Raw genomic sequence first — 21,185 nt, forward strand, 5'->3', positions numbered from 1 at the left:
GTAAAACGGTTTCTAAAAGCTGCCTTTATGAATGAGAGAAAAAAAATATATATATAAAATAGTAAAATGGAAGGGGAGTGATAGATTTAAATTAATCGTGAAGTGGAGCGCCCCCTGTATAAAGTAAAAGTGAGAAAAGCTTACAGCACGTGGTATTCCCAGGCGGTCTCCCATCCAAGTACTAACCAGACCCTACCCTGCTTAGCTTCCGAGATCAGACGAGATCAGGCGTGTTCAGGGTGGTATGGCCGTAAGCGAGAGATACTACCAAAAACAGCCCTTTTGCATTACACGCCTCTATACATGCCAGTTAGTCCCATTGGATCCTACTCCTGTTTTTTTTTTTTTTTTTATCTGACTCACACTGCAGCCCCACCATCCAATCGGCAGCGCCGGACCCACACCAAACATTCACCAAACTACTCAGCCGGCAGCCTACCACAATTATTCCATTCTTTCCGCATCCGCACACTTCCTTCTCTTTAAGTCCTTTTCACTACCGCACAGGTTAATCGCCGCACGTCCCCCGCCGGCAAACATTACTCATTTCCCTACCGCATGCAGGCTTCTCTTAAAGACCCTCTGTTATCAACTCCGCTAACAGCCACAAAATCTCCGCCGCACGAAGCCCACTGGTTGCTGTTGAATCACATGCTTCCCCAAAACGTCACGCTGTCAGAACACTGGGAGCTACACACGCCAACAAGTCCATACTGCAGGCTGCAGCCAGAACAAAAAAAAACAGGAGTAGGATCCAATGGGACTAACTGGCATGTATAGATGCGTGTAATGCAAAAGGGCTGTTTTTGGTGGAATCTCTCGCTTGCAGCCATACCACCCTGAACACGCCCGATCTTGTCTGATCTCAGAAGCTAAGCAGGCTAGTGTCTGGTTAGTACTTTGATGGGAGACATCCTGGGAATACCAGGTGCTGTAAGCTTTTCTCACTTTTACTTCATACAGTGGGCGCTCCACTTCACGATTAATTTAAATCTATCACTCCCCCTTCCATTTTACTATTTTATATATTTCTTTTTTCTCTCATTCATAAAGGCAGCTTTTACACACCGTTTTACTCTAAATACTGCCTGGTAATTCTAGGTGCTATAAGCTGTTCGTGCCTTTATTCCACCAGGGAGCGATCTTATCACAAACTTGAAGACTGTCACTCCCCATTCACGTTTTACAACTTATTGTTAATGATAAAGAGACAGCTTTTTACACACAGTTTTAAACAAAGTACTGATATTATTCCTCTTCAACTCACCGCTTTGTTTTCTATGCAAAAACCACTTCGCCACAGAAGACTCGATATTATTGGCATATTGTCTGCTCTTCTCCTCCTTTCAAAACTTGCTAAAAGCTGTATTTAAAAGAGCAGGTTGGCCGGGGTAATTCACACCCTTCAATGCCAGATTAATGTATAGGTTAGTGGGAATCACAGAGGAATTAGGGATGGAAACTTCTTTGCTGGTGGTAGAAGCGGTCTGGTGAATTTTTAGAGAGAAGAGGCCGTCGATGTTTGAATGTAGAAAATTGTTCTGGCTGCAGCCTGCAGTATGGACTTGTTGGTGTGTGTAGCTCCCAGTGTTCTGACAGCGCGATGTTTTGGGGAAGCATGTGATTCAGCAGCTACCAGTGGGCTTCGTGCGATGGAGATTTTGTGGCTGTTAGCGGAGTTGATAACAGAGGGTCGTTAAGAGAAGCCTGCATGCGGTAGGCAAAGGAGTAATGTTTGCTGGCGGGGGACGTGCGGCGATTAACCTGTGCGGTAGTGAAAAGGAGTTAAAGAGAAGGAAGTGTGCGGATGCGGAAAGAATGGAATTATTGTGGTCGGCTGCCGGCTGAGTAGTTTGGTGAATGTTTGGTGTGGGTCCGGTGCTGCCGATTGGATGGTGGTGCTGCAGTGTGAGTCAGATAAAAAAAAAAAAACAGGAGTAGGATCCAATGGGACTAACTGGCATGTGTAGAGGCGTGTAATGCAAAAGGGCTGTTTTTGGTAGTAGCTCTCGCTTACAGGCATACCACCCTGAAACACGCCTGATCTCGTCTGATCTCGGAAGCTAAGCGGGGTAAGGTCTGGTTAGTACTTGGAAGGGAGACTGCCTGGGAATACCAGGTGCTGTAAGCTTTTCTCACTTTTACTTTATACAGGGGGCGCTCCACTTCTCTATTAATTTAAATCTATCACTCCCCTTCCATTTTACTATTTTACATATATATTTTTTTTCTCTCTCTTTCATAAAGGCAGCTTTTGGAAACCGTTTTACTCTTAATACTGCCTGGTAATTCTAGGTCCTGTAAGCTGTTCGTGCCTTTATTCCACCAGGGAGCGATCTTCTCACAAACTTGAAGACTGTCACTCCCCATTCACGTTTTACAACTTATTGTTAATGATAAAGAGACAGCTTTTTACACACAGTTTTAAACAAAGTACTGATATAATTCCTCTTCAACTCACCACTTTGTTTTCTATGCAAAAACCACTTCGCCACAGAAGACTCGATATTATTCGCATATTATCTGCTCTTCTCCTCCTTTCAAAACTTGCTAAAAGCTATATTTAAAAGAGCAAGTTGGCCGGGGTAATTCACACCCTTCAATGCCAGATTAATGTTTAGGTTAGTGGGAATCACAGAGGAATTAGGGATGGAAACTTCTTTGCTGGTGGTAGAAGCGGTCTGGTGAATTTTTAGAGAGAAGAGGCCGTCGATGTTTGAATGTAGAAAATTGTTCTGGCTGCAGCCTGCAGTATGGACTTGTTGGCGTGTATAGCTCCCAGTGTTCTGACAGCGCGACATTTTGGGGAAGCATGTGATTCAGCAGCTACCAGTGGGCTTCGTGCGGCGGAGATTTTGTGACTGTTAGCGGAGTTGATAACAGAGGGTCTTTAAGAGAAGCCTGCATGCGGTAGGCAAATGAGTAATGTTTGCCGGCGGGGGACGTGCGGCGATTAACCTGTTCGGTAGTGAAAAGGACTTAAAGAGAAGGAAGTGTGCGGATGCGGAAAGAATGGAATAATTGTGGTAGGCTGCCGGCTGAGTAGTTTGGTGAATGTTTGGTGTGGGTGCGGCGCTGCCGATTGGATGGTGGTGCTGCAGTGTGAGTCAGATAAAAAAAAAAAAAAACAGGAGTAGGATCCAATGGGACTAACTGGCATGTATAGAGGCGTGTAATGCAAAAGGGCTGTTTTTGTTCGCAGCTCTCGTTTATGGCCATACCACCCTGAACACGCCCGATCTCGTCTGATCTTGGAAGCTAAGCGGGGTAGGGTCTGATATATATATTAGGTGGTACATTAGGCGGAGCTTAATTCTCCGCTTCTGACGTCATAAGAGGAAGTGGCGTATCCTTGATTCTGATTGGTCGAGGGTTTATGCCCATATATGGTATTAATTCATGCTTATGCCACGTTTTGCCGATAGGGGGCGATATGGTTTTGGGAGATTGCCGTTATGCCCATATATGGTATCAATACATGCTTATGCCACGTGTTGCCGATAGGGTGGTTTGGGAGATTAATAGAATAAAAATACATTACATGTATTTTATTAATGTGGTTTTTTTAATTACGTTTTTAAGGTATAATAAAACATAGAGCAGGATAATGGCAAGCTAGCGCATACACGTTCAGCGGGGGCGTCCGTCCGGCCCTGTGTTGTTAGTAAGCGCCGCGGCGTATTTTAAAAGAAGAAAGCACCAAAATGTTTTAAAAGAAAGCACCAAAAGAAGGAATACCCTTAGTGTTATTTTAAAAGAAAAAGCAGGGTTATTTTAAGCAGACATGCCCGAAAGAAGCAGCAAATTTAAACAAGCGCAAACAACAAACAAGCCCGTCGTTTTAAAAGAAGCGATCACTCATTACATTTAACCAACACGAAAGACTTTAGTTATATTTACCAGGTTGAAGAAAGCATGCAAGCGGCAAACTTTTAGAAGAAATAGGCCGAAACGCGCCGGAGCTCCGACACATGCGACTTGTCTGTTTGAACAACGCGGGGCGGAATGGCCGATCGATAGTCCGGCGCTTGGCGCATGCGCACCCACGCCGCCTCCCCTTTCAAAATGGCGACGCCGGCGAAGCGCCTGTTTTAGCAAATAAAACACCTATAGCCGTAATGTTTTTAAGGAATGAAGCACATTTCTGCCAATGTGAATAATAAAGTAAAGCGGTCTGAGCATTTTAGATAGCAATAATCAAAGAATAACGCGGTTAATTCTTGTTTAAGCGAGCGCATGCGCGTAGATCCACACAGCATTTCCTTTATTGAGCCTGCTCGTTGCGTCAAGCAACTGTCAAATGGCGAGCAATTGTCAAATTGTCTCATACAGACAGTTCCAGCCATGAGTTTGATGACACCAGCGACGCTCCATAACTGTGACTTAGTGCCGCTAAACCCAACATGGGCACCCCGCAAGCCGTGGAGACAACGCAAGCATGGGGCTCTGTGCAGCATATTCTCGTATAAAGAATGTATCTGTATAAAACTCGAGAAAAAGTTTGAACAAAGTGAGATCGACGGGGGGATCATTAGCCCCTCCCCATTTGTGGCAGTAGCAACCAATAAGATGAGAGAAGGCTGTACTTAACCATGGTGAAAAACGTATTAATACCCATCGCTCCTGTGAGCCAGCACTCAAAGACAACGAGACACAACTCCCCAGCTTGCAATGGCGTGCAAACAGACAACTTCGACTATCCCGCCATCTCCTGAAACGATCACGCTGCCACTGATAGAAGAGAATACTTTTGGACTGCCGCTGAACAACGCTGAAACCCGTCCTCGGCTGCCACCGATACAGCAATCGACTTTTGGGCTGCGACTTGACAACTCACCAGAGCCTTTTGACCTTCAGCAGGCCGCATCATGGGGGCCGTATGGCGACCCGTGCCTTTCATCGGCACCCCCTTCGAGCCCAACATGGGCGCAATGGCCGTCATCGATGTTTGAGGCTGCAGCGGCGACCCCTCATGTATTCTTGGGAACACCACGGTCCCCGTCACCGACGATCGACGAACTCTGCGAGCGTTTTGCTGCGCTGTCATTGTCTGAAGATGTTGTGGATGGGAGCATCACTGACTCTGCCATGAAAATTATCAAAGGGGCACTTGCCTGCATTCTGGATCATGTGATCGAGGAGGACTTGAAGGAGGACTGTGTAGGTTGCTCTGTGATGCATCCTAGCCAGCGTCGGCACACGTGCCTGTACGACCCCGAGCCATTTTACTTCTTTCACAATTTTGAAAAGTTGGTCAAAAAGCTGTATAGACCATGGTTTAAACACATCATCACGAAAGCGGTGTCGGTGTTCAATCCCCACCCCTCACCAGTGAAAGTACAGGGCGCTGTTGAGGCATGTGTGATCTTAAAGATGAAATAAACGTGCGGGAGAAATTGCGCGAGTTGAAACGTGAAGGTGAAGGGGCAGATTACGAGGGGGCTATAGATGACGCATTTAATGAATTCTGTATTTTGCACGCATACAAACAACCCCAGGCTGATGTGTAAACGCTGAACTATGTGTTTCTGACAATTTTTGCATGCGTTCTAAATAAAATGAGTTTACTCAAAAACACTTTGTCATTATTGCTAGAGGTCCACGATGGATGACAAGCGCTTGAAACGTGTCTATTATACACCATCAAACCCTGGGTCTTTTGGAGGCCCCGATAGATTATACAGATCTCTGATAGATGAAGAAGAAGGTGCGTGTAATATAAATAAGAAACAAGTTGCTACATGGCTATCTGGTGAAGATGCGTACACATTACATAAACCGATCAGGTTTAACTTTAAAAGGAACAGAGTCTTTGTGACTAATATCGATTCTCAATGGCAAGCTGACTTGGTGGACATGTCGGCTTACGCGGAACAGAATGACGATTTTAAATACATGTTAACGTGTATAGACATTCTATCAAAATACGCATGGGTTCGATGTCTTAAAAGCAAGACGGGTGCAGAGGTAAAGAAAGTGTTTGAAAACATTCTCTCTGAAGGCAGGACCCCTAAAAAGCTACAAACCGACCACGGGACAGAGTTTTTTAACGCGTCGTTTCATAAGCTTACCGAGAAACATGGAATAATACATTTCGCCACGGGTAACGATGTCAAAGCGTCTGTAGTGGAAAGGTTTAACCGAACATTAAAGACACGAATGTGGCGTTATTTTACAGCTTATAATACAAGAAGGTATGTGGACATTGTACAAGACCTAGCGAGAGCTTACAATAACACCCACCACAGTACCATTAAAATGAAACCGGTTGAGGTAAATGCACAGAATGCGGCCCAAGTCTTCAACAACATTTATGGTTTGATGCCGAGTACATCTAAAAAGCACCGCTATAAGTTTAAAATTGGAGATGTGGTCAGGGTGTCTAAAGCACGGGGAAAATTCACCAAAGGATACGAGCAAACTTTTACGGACGAGTACTTTACCGTCGCCGAACATCTACCTAGAGCACCGCCGGTGTATAGGTTAAAAGATTATGACGGCGAAATCATAGAGGGGACATTTTACACCGAAGAGCTACAAAAGATCAGACTAGACAAAGACAAAAACTTCAAAGTTGAGAAAATCGTTGCGGAAAAAACGCTGCGTGGTAAAAAAATGTTTTTAGTGAAATGGCAGGGATGGCCAGACAAATTTAACAGCTGGGTTCCTGCTAAACAAGTAGTTGACATATAAGTGCGACGGGCCGTGTTTGTAGTGTTCAGTTCCACCAAAAGCGGCCATGGAGGAAAGCGGCTTTTATGTCACGCTCCCAAGCAATGCGTCTATGGATGTTTTCCCACACAATACCATATCAAGCTACACGACAAAACTAGCCAAGCCGATTGAACTGAATGGTAAATGGGAAGTAGGCCTAGCCGAAATCCATTACCCGCGTACATGGGATACGCTGGTAGAAGAAGAAGACACCTTATTTTACGTGACAGGATGGATGTCGATACCGTCGACCCTACAGTACAAGCTAAAGGCAGGATATTACCGAGATATTGAAAAACTAATCAGTGAGACGAATGCGGTTCTAGGAGGGTCAAAACTAAAATTTGACTATAGCGTGATAAAAAACAAAGTGTATATGATCGGACCACCGCACGTTGCCTTTAAAGCGAAAGGTAACCTTGCACGGATGCTAGGGTTTGTGCCTGATGTATTTCAGAAGATTGGTGATAGACCAGCGGCACCGTACCCCGCCGACATAAGCGCCGGTTTTTACACGATTTACGTGTATTCAGACATTGTCGAGCATCAAAGAGTGGGTGACAGCCACGTGCCTCTTTTACGGAGCGTACATATAGCGGGGGAACACAACTCGATGGTCACAATATCTTACGACAGGATTCATTACATGTCGCTCTGCAAGAATCACATTGATAACATTGTCATCGAGTTAAAGTCTGACCAGAACAAGGCGATACCCTTCCGATACGGGAAAACGCTCGTAAAACTGCATTTCAGACCGGTTAAGCAGTACTACCCCCAATAATGTACAGCGCCGACGGCTTTTCAGATCCACATAGATATGTGGAATACTACAGAAACCAAGCGGGTAACGGTCTACCCGGATACAATGGAGCCCCCGTTATGTACGGTGGGGGTCTGGGAGGGCTTTTTCGAGGACTCCTCAGAATGGCGGTGCCATTTCTGAAAAGGACTTTCAATATGGCGAAACCGCATTTAAAATCGGCCGCCCAAAATATCGTTAAAGACGTAGTAACAGGAGCCATGACGGGTCAATTGACAGCACAGCCACAAGAGGGCTCGGGGCTCATGGTGCTTGCTCGAGGCAAGCGTCGTAGACCCCCTGGGGATCGAATTACCACCGCTAAAAAACGCAAAGCAATACCCAAGAGAGTCACAGTAGTCAAAAAGAAGCGCGAGAAGAAGGTTGCCAAAAAAGCACAGAGAAGAAGATACATTTTCTAAAACTATGGCCCTCATTCACAACATATCGGAAGAGTGTATGAAATCAGAATTGGATATTTTTGCAATACCATACACGCAAGCAAGCATTGATAAGAATATATACGTGGAAGTGCCACCACTCTCAGCCTTAACTGATAATGGCCCCCTGGAGTTTTTTATCGCCGGTAATGGGGAAGATTACCTAGATCTCAACAACACGCTACTGCATCTCCGGTGTCGGATCACAAGAGCTAACGGTACAAACATTGACGCAGGGGCAAATGTGGGAGTCATAAATTACCCGATCGCCTCCATTTTCTCACAAGTGGACGTATCCCTGGGTGACCGGCTAGTGAGCCAATCTAGCAACACTTACCCTTACAGAGCGATGATAGAGTGCCTGCTTAATTATAGCGTCGGTACGCTCTCCAGACAGTTTACCTGCGGGTTGTTTTTCAAAGACAGCAGTACAGGAATGAATGAGACAGACCCGCAAGGCCTTAACGCGGGGCTAGAGAAAAGAGCCGCATTTTCGGCAAGAAGCAGCGTTTTCGATTTGATGGGCCCAATACACTCTGACATATTTTTTCAGGAGCGGCTAATGCTAAATGGGGTCGACGTCAAAATTAAAATGGTCCGAAACAAAGATGAGTTTTGCCTCATGAGCGGTGATGCAGCTGAGCAGTACTCGCTCAAAATAGTATCTGCATCCCTCTTTGTTAAAAAAGTTTCTGTATCGACGGCTGTCAAACTGGGGCACGCGAGCGCATTGCTGACAGCCAACGCGAAATACCCGATCGAGAGAGTATGTATGAAAACTTTTAGTGTGGCCGCGGGTAGCCGTGTCTGCGCTCAAGAAAATTTGTTTCTAGGTCAGCTGCCTAAAACCGTAGTCATCGGGCTTGTAGATAATATGGGTTTTATGGGCGCGTACGATCGAAACCCCTTCAATTTTCAACATTACGACGCTGAATTTGTAGCGCTTTACGTAGATGGCCAGCAGTATCCCTCTAAACCCTTTCAACCAGATTTTATCCGAGGAAACGTGGCCCGTGAATATTACAGTTTGATTTTGGCTACGGGGAGACATTTGAAAAACGTGCCTTTCGCTGTTGACAGAAACGAGTACATAAATGGCTACACTTTGTACGCCTTTAACTTGTCACCCGACGAGGGATGTAATCAGCATCTCTCCATTGTTAAAAGCGGAAATATGCGCCTGGAGATGAGGTTTCGACAGCCGCTGGCCAGGACTGCGACATTGATAGTTTACGCATCATTCGACAATATAATCGAGATTAACCAAAGGAGAAATGTATTGTACGATTACTACTAGTCATGAACACATTGGAGCTATCCAACATCCTTGGCAGAAACCGCTGGACTGCTAGACATTTTTATGGGGTGTTGGCTTGTGACGAGCTAGAGGCAGTAAAACTTGAAAAATTACCCGCAATCTTCATCGTCAACACACATCCGAGTTGGGCACCCGGGGAGCACTGGCTGGCGCTTTTCATCGGTACTGACAGCACCGCAGAGTTTTTCGACTCGTACGGAAATCCTCCGGATCACCCCAGCTTTCCGAGGACCATAAACGCTTTTATGACAAGGCACTGTGACCGTCTCGTTTGCAACGTGAAGCAGCTTCAAAGCGATCTCAGTGTGACGTGTGGACAACATTGCATTTTTTATTTAATTAACCGCTGTAGAGGCTTTTCTTTTTGCAAAATTCTATCGTTTTATAGCAATGATTTAAAAAAGAACGATGCTATGGTTTCTCATTTTGTTTCTAAATTTAAATATATCAATCGTGTGAAAAATATGTTTACCAAAATGCAGATGGTGAGATGTTGTAAGGCTTTGAAAAAGATTGTGCATGACAAATAAAAAACACAAAGACAAAATATCACGTTTGAGTGTTTTAATTAAGTAAGTACAAAAGCATTTTAAAACACAAGCCAGTCGGGTCTTAAGAATTTCCGGGGGGTTCGCGGTGACCGACCATCTCGGGGTGTCCCATCACGCCGCTCCTCGGTGCGGGGCTTGTTCTTGATCGACTCTATGAGACGTCCAACATCTTGGTTAGGTATGAGGGTGCAAGGCATGTTGAGTCTAGCCAGGCCTTGTAGAAATTCTCCCCACCCCACAGGCCTTCTCCCCTCGTTCACGTTATGCGGGTTGGTAATGTTTTTAAGCAAATCAAGCATGTGGGATCCAGCGATAGTTGTACCATTAAAAACAAACTCCCCGCGCGGATTCCACGCAGTGACGGCAGAGTTTTCATGCATTTTACCCATTATATATTCAGCCTTTTTCTTGTTACGCGAAGCAACATTTTTAATGACTTCATCCATAATGGAATCCCCAGCAACGGTGGCATGTGCCGCCACAGCATTATCTATTATGGGGTCTTCAGGAGGAAGTGTTAAAGATAAGGGCTCATTATCACCTTGCCTGGCCAAAGTCAAATATCTCTGTAGCACCTCTGTGTACAAGCGGACCTTTTCGTGGTCAGCAACATCCGTTCTTGATAAAATGTTGCGTATTGCAATGTCCAATTCGCTTTCGGCAGTCTGTCTTATCGTGTCTTTAGGAGATGTGGCATTATGCAGTTTTTCAAGCTGAGCCTTAGGAACTAGATACATTTTCCTAGCGTGTTCCATTTACTTAGCTCCGTTGAAAAAGACTGGTGAGAAACGGTATGGCGACACTTAGCAGGGGTAGAATGAATCCCCCACCGGTCTGTATAATAGCCTTCTTCTTTTTTTTAAACGATGTCCGTTTGTTTGCCAATAGTTTAATGCCGCTCTTTTGCTTTTTTAGTTGTACAATCTGGGCTTTGGTTAGCGGGATCTTGCCGCACAGCACGTTCAAAGCTATTTCACAAAGAGTGTTCAGCAAACCCGGAGATGCCGTCTTTAAAATTTTCTTTCTCTGTCTGGCGTTACTGTCAAATAAAGCTTTCAGGTCACTCCAGTTTCTTTTTATACGAGCCGACATTATTATTTTTTCTTGAGCACGTAAGCCGCCGGCCACTCGGGTGGAAGCATTCCTGTTCTGAGCCTACAGTCCTCGGGTGTCACGGCTTTTAAATCCACCAATAGATATCCGTAAGGGACTTTTGTAGCGTCTTCGAAAGCTTCTAGAAAAAATTTTGAATGCCGCGGGTACATCTGCCTTGCCAATACACTCGTCTGTAATTTATCTCGGGGGTTTTTAAATAATACGATATAATTAGCGTTGAGATTGATGGTCCGGCTCTTCTTACCTTGGAAGAAAAGATTCTGCACCAGATATATGACGCTTAGATTTCTGTGATGCGTGTACTTGGTAAAAGCTTTTTCCACCTCGCCGTTATCGCTGGCTTTTTCCATAAGGTCGTCAATGATGATCAAATTAATTTTATTTGATGGTAAAAGTTCGTCGTCACACAGAGACTCTGGGATTCCTTCCACAAATTTAATATTTTTTATTTTGCACAACAAATCATCATACAATGGTTGCCAGCAAGAATAGCACCATACGACGTTTTCAGGCACTCTGGACAATGTACAATCCACATTCTCAAGCAGTCTTTTAATGAAATAAGACTTGCCACAGTTGCTCGGTCCGGATATAATGCACGAGAATGGGTGCTGAAGTCTATTGTCGAACCCGTCACTAGAATCCATAAGGCAGTGTGGAATAGTCAGGCAGTAGCTGCCGCTTGGTGTACACAACCTTGAAACACTTGTTGACTGTCTTATTTTTCAAAAGGAACCCCCTTTTATCCCTCAAGATTTGCTGCGTGGATGTCCTGATCTCTCGAGGGGGGTCACGTGGGTTACTCACAAAATCGTGAACTAACTCTGTGAGGGATGCGATGTTGACAACTTTCGAATTGGTGTTGTGCAGCGTTATGCCCTTAACTTTCAAGTTTGTTTTACTTTTTGCGGTTCTGTACCCATAAGTTTTGGGACCCCCTGATACAAATTCCACAATGTGGTCATCTGGTTCCAACTCGCTTGTCAGCTCACCGAGAAAGTCACCCAAAGGTGGCATCCAGTCCCCCGGCTTGCTGACAAAAATGACAGAGTCTGTATCATGGTACAGCGTACGTCGACCCAAGCGGTCCATGAGGTTGTACAGCTCGAGCCTTGCATACGCGGTAGTGAACGCCGCAATAAACGTGTTGACGTGCCGCGGCGTGTTAGGGAACCCTTTTATGTTCCGCCATTGTACCATTGCCACGTTGTCATTCAAAAAGGAAAAGTGAGACACATTGACCAGCTTTGAAAAAATGAACATGAGAAACTCATCGGGGTCTTTGATGAGCGTCGTACTTGCCTGATTTATCCTCTGACCAAATTTTCCCCAAAGACTGTTTAAAAACAATTTGGAAATTTGGCGTTTTACTTTGTTCACACCGATGTTTTCGGGGTTCAAGCGGATGCCCTCCTTCTCAAAGTAGGTCTGTATGTATCTCTCTTTATCCTCAGCACTCTTTACCCAAGAGGGATAGCCCGAAGCCTCCTGTTTTCCCTTTAAATGGGTGTTAATATAATCAGCAAAGAGTGTGTCTGTCCTGTCGGGGAAATGCCAGACCTCGTAAATCTTGGCAATTTTGTAGCCCTTTTCAACAGCCTTGTTGATTTCGATACTGCACCACGTACCGATCAGAGCTCTCTGCTCATCTGTATGATTGCAGACCCCCTGCGTCTCAGTTTCACAGCATGTTCTGCAAAGTGTGAACATGAGTTTACCGCCGGCCCTGTAAGGCAGAACCGGCAGGTAAAGACCTCTCGGTGGGTAAACCTTGGCTTTGATCAACCCAAAATAGTTTTCCACACTGTCAAAATCGCGGTAAATGACCACGGGGTGTCCTACCGGGTACTCCTTAAACTTGTTGACAGAGGGATAAAGGCTCGTGAAGTCGTAGTAATCTATACGCTCGTCGCCCTCTGCTTTGTAGTGCAATTGCAAGGCGTTAGTTCTGCCGCCAAACAGAGCGTCCCGAGGATCGATGCGCTCTGGAAAGTCAAATTCCCTAAAGAACGCCTGTACACTTGCATTTTCAGCCTTCATTTTGTCCCACTGGTGTTCCCAAATAACATGTACATTGAGGTTGTACGTGTGTTTAAGGGCAAATATTTTATCCTGAAACTGCTGATGCATGTCCCCAAAACGAAGTTTTGTTACGGGGTTAAGTGTGTTAGAATAAAAGCATTCTGGGCACCCGTGAAAAAAACACCCAGCAAATTCGTACGCCGTACGAACCCCGTCGATTTCGGCATAGCCGTCGAGGTAGTAGGGACCCATTTTCACCTCCCCTCTACAGAGCGCGTGCTGTATCTCTAGTTTTTCGCTATGTGCGATGTATTCCAGCCACTGGATAGATGGCGTGGAGTATGCCTTTTGTCGCTTGATGTAATTATCTGGAGTGGTTAGAGCGATGGTATTTTCAGGCAAAAAACTCATGCAAAACTGCTTCATGCACACTGAGGCAATGGTGACACATTGAAAGGGGTCTAGATTACAACTGTTTATAATCTCACCCCTGAACCTGAGACAGCCCTCTCTCAAGATGACAACATCATTTTTACAGTACTCTGCCATTTCTTTTCTAAAGTCAAACACCTCTCCCGCAACAGTACCGTACCACTCCATAAACTCTCTCTTTTCCTTCTCCATCATGGTTTGCACACCGTATGCCTCTGTTGGCGGGTAGGGTCCGACATAAGTTTGATTTTCTACGGTGTTCCAAAAATGTGGGAAATAGCCCTTCTTTTCGCTCTCAAAACCCAAAGCGGCTGGGAATGCGCTCAGCTTCATGGGCAGAAAGCAGAGGGAGTCAATGTATCTTTGGCTAAAGTCCTCGTCTGTCACACAGAGCAGTTTGCTGCCCTGTGTGATAATGTGGGGAGTGACTCCATTTTCAACTAAATATTTCATGAGCAGGTAACTGTCATAGCCTTTAGAGTTGTGCGCTATGAATGTGTACCCCTTGTATTTACGGTTGCGGTACTTTTTGAAAAATTCTGCCACACAACCATCCCCCTTAGCGGTCCAACAATTGCCCGCAAAGTCGATGCAGCAGATGTAATTAGCAATGTGCGTCCCCTCATCTTGTCTACATTCAAAGTCATAAAACACATAGCGGTCTGTCAAGTCCTCAGTCTTTACTGGCTCGATAAAACACTGATGCGCACAGTCAGGGGTCAAGTCCTCCTTACAAAAAGCGCATCTGGTATTTGGTTTACACTTATGAGCCTTTCGATTATTTTTAGTGACGGGGTACCGTCGGCAACACTTGTCACAATACTTGACAGTGTCACATAAGCTGTGTACACTGCCCCCGCCTGGTTGCTGTTTTGCGATTTTGTGCTGATCGAAGCAATACCGCGATCGACAGTACGACCCGCAGTCCTCACAATGTATGTATGCTGAGCGGTGCTTATGGCATTCGGGACTGAGACATACATTGCAGTAATACTCACATTTGTGGTGTGCTTTAACACTGAATGATGCATAACAATAATCACAGACGTACGATTCCCCAAAAAACGCACTCAAGCTTTTTATACCAAAATAATGCTGATCTTGAAGGTACAGAAAGATTGTTTTATTACGAGGTTCGGGGTTCGTCTGAAATTTCTTAAAAATGTCAGACTTGTCACAGCGGTACCACACCATGATTTTGACCCCAAGCATTCGCTCAAACTCTGTTATGTTTGAGAATGAAACCATGTCGGCCACAGTTAGACCGACTGATTCCTGCAAACGTTTAGCTTCTATCTCAGCAATCTCATGTGACATGTCAGGGTTTAAGAGGCGGACTACGCAGTAAGCAAAGCACAGATTATTTCCAGAGTTTTCAGAAACAATAAGACAACTGAGCTTCTTTTGCAAAATTTCAGACCTTAACAGCTTTGTTAATTTCTGGCGATTGCCCGCGCCACCATTTCGATTATGAATAATCTGCACGACCAGCTCCAGCGTTTCATCGCTGAAAACCTCGGCACTACTCTGTGAAAGGTTGTCTACCATCGACAGCAGATCATTTAGATCAATCTCCCCTCGAACATGTATAGCTGTGTCATTAGTCACTGAATCGCCCTGCAGTTCCACCTGTATGATATCACCAGGCCCCGCTAAAGCGTTCACTCTGTCCACCAAATTTTGGAATGTCTGTATAACAGACCTGTAGACATCTACTATGTCCTCATGCTCAATCCCCTCAAAATGAAAGCGTTGCCTTATTTCAGTGTTGTTAAACTGTGGTCTACGTATTACATTAACATCACCATCAGCTGCACCCCCACCATGTTGTTGTTCCACATTATCAACGTCCATAATTTCAGGGTCCCCCGCCGCTCCATCTTCATCATCATTTAAATCATTTAAGAAGTTTTGTAAAATGGGGTCAAATTCACCCGGTTGCTCACCATTCAGTTCAGCAATCATCTGATGCAGTTCAGCGTACATGGCCGATTCGTCATCAGCGTCAAGCATTTGCACATCGTTGTCCGGTCCGCTGTCATCCGCGTGGTCGTCAGCCATTTCCACATTCATAGACACATCAGCATTTGGTAGCCACCCGTCTACATCGTCTATAGCGTCACCCATATTAACATAGTCCATATCCTCAACAGCTTCATGAGCACCATTCTCATTTAAATCATTTATTAAGGCGAGCATGTAGGGGTTAATTTCAGCCGGTGGTCCGTCATTCAGTTCATCAATCAGCCGAAGCAGATCGGGGTTCAGCGGCGTTTCACCATCGTCATCATTTATATGCATGCTTCTACCCCCGTCAAAACTCCAATGCCGCCAGTTTTCTGCCATGTCTGTGCTTATTCTTTATATCTGATCAGACAAATCCGCCAAAAAATCACACATTTGATCCTGAAAAAGGAAAAAAGCTACCTTGAGCCCCTTCAGCCTCTCGGCCCGGGATACAGCGCCGTCCAGGGAGCTCGCAACCGGCCACTGCCAAGGTGTTAATTGGTCAATATCCCAATCTTGCGTCCTCTGCAGGGGTCCCGATAAGGCCCGGGATGTGGTCGCTGGATCACCGCTTGCTGGGAACCCTTGGTCCGGCGTCACAACCCCTGTAGTAGGAGTACCCGGCGGCGTAGATTCCAACTGTTCTTCAGGTTCGCTCTGTGCGCCGCCGGTTGAAGTTTCTGCCGTCGCTAGACCCGCTTCAATTTTTTCAGCCGCAGCGATCAACAATTCATCATCGGCAGTGTCTTGGGGGGAAGAGAAGGACAAAAATCAGTCTTTAAGCATTTCATACACAAAAATCCACGATGCGGGTATTGTTCCACGTACCGTTAAAACTATCCGTTCTTTTCCGCTTATGTTGTCCGTGGACAGTCCCTTCACGATTATCTCTGAAAATAACCGTCGGCGTGCTTAACAGGTCGGCGTCCTTATCTGCGACAGTGAACATAAAACGTTCAGTCTTTCCACAATTTTTTAAAACAGTAAATCCATTGATGTGCTTATCATTGATATTAACTTACCGCTATTCCAATCCTCTGCTTCACGGGGCTTACTCGGGCTTGACACCGTGGAAAATTCTTGGTCAAAAGTAATCGCAAATGTTTTCACAATAGCGACAATTCAAACAATTTTAAAGTATGGCGAAAGAAATTTAACATACCTCCAGTTTGTCATTTCCATCTTTGGCGTCGTGAACTGATCGTCGATAACGTTTCAAGTTCTTCTGTATTTTTGGTCGACAGCGTCGCCCTTAATATAGGGGAAACTTTTTTTTTTTTGGGGGGGGGCTGGACCGCCCCTTCCCCGCTGTGGGGGCCACATGCGGTGGACACAGGGTGGCGCTAGCGACCCGTCTTTACCGCCGTTCAAGTTATTGCCAGTTTTTAAAATGTGCTTTTGCCCCCCTATTAAATAATCGCGTACGTCTACTTTAGCCACATTGAAATAATTTTATTCATTAATCCTTGTTTACGGGGGTAGTTTGTCGACTGCTTTAGTCCTCAACTTATTTATTTTTATACTTAAATATCATAATTTGTGGTAATGATCGTTTTTTATTCCTTGTTTAGTGGTGCGGCTGTTTGTCGTGTTCTTTATTCCTTAAACTTTTATATATTTTATACGTAAGCATGTGTAATTAATGGTTTTTTATTCGTTGTTTAACACATTAGTGGTGCGGCTGTTTGTGGAACCAGTCGGATCCCCTGTTGTTTAATTCCACCTCATTGCATAAATGGCATATATCACACCCTTACAAATTTAAAATAACGCTATAACGAAAGAATTTGTTGCTGCCTAAGTTTCAGCCGTTCCTACACAACATCCTGCTGTTCTGATGAGCTAACCCCTGCTTAACGGTATTGCCAAGTATTGCCTGTCGACCCGAAAAAAAGGTAGTTGCATTGCAAAGGTAGATGCATGAATTCTTGGTCCAGCGACAATTGTTCGCCATTTGACAGTTGTTTGACGCAACGAGTTGACTCAATAAAGGAAATGCAGCGTGGATCTACGCGTATGCGCTCATTTAAACAAGAAATAACTGCGTTATTCCTTGATTATTGCTATCTAAAATGCTCAGACCGCTTTACTTTATTATTCACATTGGCAGAAATGTGCTTCATTACTTAAAAACATTACGGTTATATCGGTTTTATTTGCTAAGACAGGCGCTCCGCCGGCGTCGCCATTTTGAAAGGGGAGGCGGCGTGGGTGCGCATGCGCCAAGTGCCGGACTAGCGATCGGCCATTCCGCCCCGCGTTGTTCAAACAGACAAGTCGCATGTGTCGGAGCTCCGGCGCGTTTCGGCCTATTTCTTCTAAAAGTTTGCCGCTTGCATGCTTTCTTCAACCTGGTAAATATAACTAGTCTTTCGTGTTGGTTAAATGTAATGAGTGCTCGCTTCTTTTAAAACGACGGGCTTGTTTGTTGTTTGCGCTTGTTTAAATTTGCTGCTTCTTTCGGGCATGTCTGCTTAAAATAACCCTGCTTTTTCTTTTAAAATAACACTAAGGGTATTCCTTCTTTTGGTGCTTTCTTTTAAAACATTTGGGTGCTTTCTTCTTTTAAAATACGCCGCGGCGCTTACTAACAACACAGGGCCGGACGGACGCCCCCGCTGAATGTGTATGCGCTAGCTTGCCATTATCCTGCTCTATGTTTTATTATTCCTTAAAAACGTAATTAAAAAACCACATTGATAAAATACATGTAATGTATTTTTATTCTATTAATCTCCCAAACCACCCTATCGGCAACACGTGGCATAAGCATGTATTGATACCATATATGGGCATAACGGCAATCTCCCAAAACCATATCGCCCCCTATCGGCAAAACGTGGCATAAGCATGAATTAATACCATATATGGGCATAAACCCTCGACCAATCAGAATCAAGGATACGCCACTTCCTCTTATGACGTCAGAAGCGGAGAATTAAGCTCCGCCCAATGTACCACCTAATATATATATGGTCTGGTTAGTACTTGGATGGGAGACTGCCTGGGAATACCGCGTGCTGTAAGCTTTTCTCACTTTTACTTTATACAGGGGGCGCTCCACTTCACGATTAATTTAAATCTATCACTCCCCTTCCATTTTACTATTTTATATATATATTTTTTATATATTTTACTCTTAATACTGCCTGGTAATTCTAGGTGCTGTAAGCTGTTCGTGCCTTTATTCCACCAGGGAGCGATCTTCTCACAAACTTGAAGACTGTCACTCCCCATTCACGTTTTACAACTTATTGTTAATGATAAAGAGACAGCTTTTTACACACAGTTTTAAACAAAGTACTGATATAATTCCTCTTCAACTCACCACTTTGTTTTCTATGCAAAAACCACTTCGCCACAGAAGACTCGATATTATTCGCATATTATCTGCTCTTCTCCTCCTTTCAAAACTTGCTAAAAGCTGTATTTAAAAGAGCAAGTTGGCCGGGGTAATTCACACCCTTCAATGCCAGATTAATGTTTAGGTTAGTGGGAATCACAGAGGAATTAGGGATGGAAACTTCTTTGCTGGTGGTAGAAGCGGTCTGGTGAATTTTTAGAGAGAAGAGGCCGTCGATGTTTGAATGTAGAAAATTGTTCTGGCTGCAGCCTGCAGTATGGACTTGTTGGCGTGTATAGCTCCCAGTGTTCTGACAGCGTGACGTTTTGGGGAAGCATGTGATTCAGCAGCTACCAGTGGGCTTCGTGCGGCGGAGATTTTGTGACTGTTAGCGGAGTTGATAAAAGAGGGTCTTTAAGAGAAGCCTGCATGCGGTAGGCAAATGAGTAATGTTTGCCGGCGGGGGACGTGCGGCGATTAACCTGTTCGGTAGTGAAAAGGACTTAAAGAGAAGGAAGTGTGTGGATGCGGAAAGAATGGAATAATTGTGGTAGGCTGCCGGCTGAGTAGTTTGGTGAATGTTTGGTGTGGGTGCGGCGCTGGCGATTGGATGGTGGTGCTGCAGTGTGAGTCAGATAAAAAAAAAAAAAAACAGGAGTAGGATCCAATGGGACTAACTGGCATGTATAGAGGCGTGTAATGCAAAAGGGCTGTTTTTGTTCGCAGGTCTCGTTTATGGCCATACCACCCTGAACACGCCCGATCTCGTCTGATCTTGGAAGCTAAGCGGGGTAGGGTCTGGTTAGTACTTGGATGGGAGACTGCCTGGGAATACCGCGTGCTGTAAGCTTTTCTCACTTTTACTTTATACAGGGGGCGCTCCACTTCACGATTAATTTAAATCTATCACTCCCCTTCCATTTTACTATTTTATATATATATTTTTTTTTCTCATTCATAAAGGCAGCCTTTACACACCGTTTTACTCTAAATACTGCCTGGTAATTCTAGGTGCTGTAAGCTGTTCGTGCCTTTATTCCACCAGGGCACGATCTTCTCACAAACTTGAAGACTGTCACTCCCCATTCACGTTTTACAACTTATTGTTAATAATAAAGAGACAGCTTTTTACACACAGTTTTAAAGAAAGTACTGATATAATTCCTCTTCAACTCACCGCTTTGTTTTCTATGCAAAAACCACTTCGCCACAGAAGACTTGATATTGTTGGCATAGCAAGGTCTGCTCTTCTCCTCCTTTCAAAACTTGCTAAAAGCAGTATTTAAAAGAGCAGGTTGGCCGGGGTAATTCACACCCTTCAATGCCAGATTAATGTTTAGGTTAGTGGGAATCACAGAGGAATTAGGGATGGAAACTTCTTTGCTGATGGTAGAAGCGGTCTGGTGAATTTTTAGAGAGAAGAGGCCGTCGATGTTTCAATGTAGAAAATTGTTCTGGCTGCAGCCTGCAGTTTGGACTTGTTGGCGTGTATAGCTCCCAGTGTTCTGACAGCGTAACGTTTTGGGGAAGCATGTGATTCAACAGCTACCAGTGGGCTTCGTGCGGCAGAGATTTTGTGGCTGTTAGCGGAGTTGATAACAGAGGGTCGTTAAGAGAAGCCTGCATGAGGTAGGCAAAGGAGTAATGTTTGCCGGCGGGGGACGTGCGGCGATTAACCTGTGCGGTAGTGAAAAGGACTTAAAGAGAAGGAAGTCTGCGGATGCGGAAAGAATGGAATAATTGTGGTAGGCTGCCGGCTGAGTAGTTTGGTGAATGTTTGGTGTGGGTGCGGCGCTGCCGATTGGATGGTGGTGCTGCAGTGTGAGTCAGATAAAAAAAAAAAAAAAAACAGGAGTAGGATCCAATGGGACTAACTGGCATGTATAGAGGCGTGTAATGCAAAAGGGCTGTTTTTGTTACCATCTCTCACTAACAGCCATACCACCCTGAACACGCCTGATCTCGGAAGCTAAGAGGGGTAGGGTCTGGTTAATACTTGGATGGGAGACTGCCTGGGAATACCGCGTGCTGTAAGCTTTTCTCACTTTTACTTTATACAGGGGGCACTCCACTTCACGATTAATTTAAATCTATCACTCCCCTTCCATTTTACTATTTTATATATATATTTTTTTTCTCTCATTCATAAAGGCAGCCTTTACACACCGTTTTACTCTAAATACTGCCTGGTAATTCTAGGTGCTGTAAGCTGTTCGTGCCTTTATTCCACCAGGGCGCGATCTTCTGACAAACTTGAAGACTGTCACTCCACATTCACGTTTTACAACTTATTGTTAATAATAAAGAGACAGCTTTTTACACACAGTTTTAAACAAAGTACTGATATAATTCCTCTTAAACTCACCGCTTTGTTTTCTATGCAAAAACCACTTCGCCACAGAATATTCGATATCATTGGCATATTATCTGCTCTTCTCCT

At 44.7% G+C, this 21,185-nt stretch overlaps 1 protein-coding gene, 1 long non-coding RNA gene, 1 other non-coding gene and 3 pseudogenes across 7 annotated transcripts in view; 4 read left to right on the top strand and 2 right to left on the bottom strand.

The window, feature by feature from the left end:
- LOC125715571 (uncharacterized) overlaps positions 1-21,185 on the top strand; it is a 277,458-nt gene that overhangs the window by 162,943 nt on the left and 93,330 nt on the right. The gene's annotated exons all lie outside the window — the stretch shown is intronic.
- On the bottom strand, positions 138-256 carry LOC125735694 (5S ribosomal RNA). Its single transcript, XR_007394986.1, has one exon. It is a non-coding gene; the product is annotated as a 5S ribosomal RNA (ribosomal RNA).
- On the top strand, positions 822-940 carry LOC125732052 (5S ribosomal RNA; annotated as a pseudogene).
- LOC125731937 (5S ribosomal RNA) lies at positions 2,012-2,131 on the top strand (annotated as a pseudogene).
- On the bottom strand, positions 15,323-16,708 carry LOC125715726 (uncharacterized). Its single transcript, XR_007384158.1, has 3 exons — positions 16,425-16,708; positions 16,231-16,335; positions 15,323-16,148 (listed from the first exon to the last, which is right to left on the bottom strand). It is a non-coding gene; the product is annotated as an uncharacterized LOC125715726 (long non-coding RNA).
- On the top strand, positions 19,477-19,595 carry LOC125731363 (5S ribosomal RNA; annotated as a pseudogene).

The sequence above is a fragment of the Brienomyrus brachyistius genome, chromosome 2, assembly GCF_023856365.1.
Source record: "Brienomyrus brachyistius isolate T26 chromosome 2, BBRACH_0.4, whole genome shotgun sequence".
NCBI classification, from domain to species: Eukaryota; Metazoa; Chordata; class Actinopteri; order Osteoglossiformes; family Mormyridae; genus Brienomyrus; species Brienomyrus brachyistius.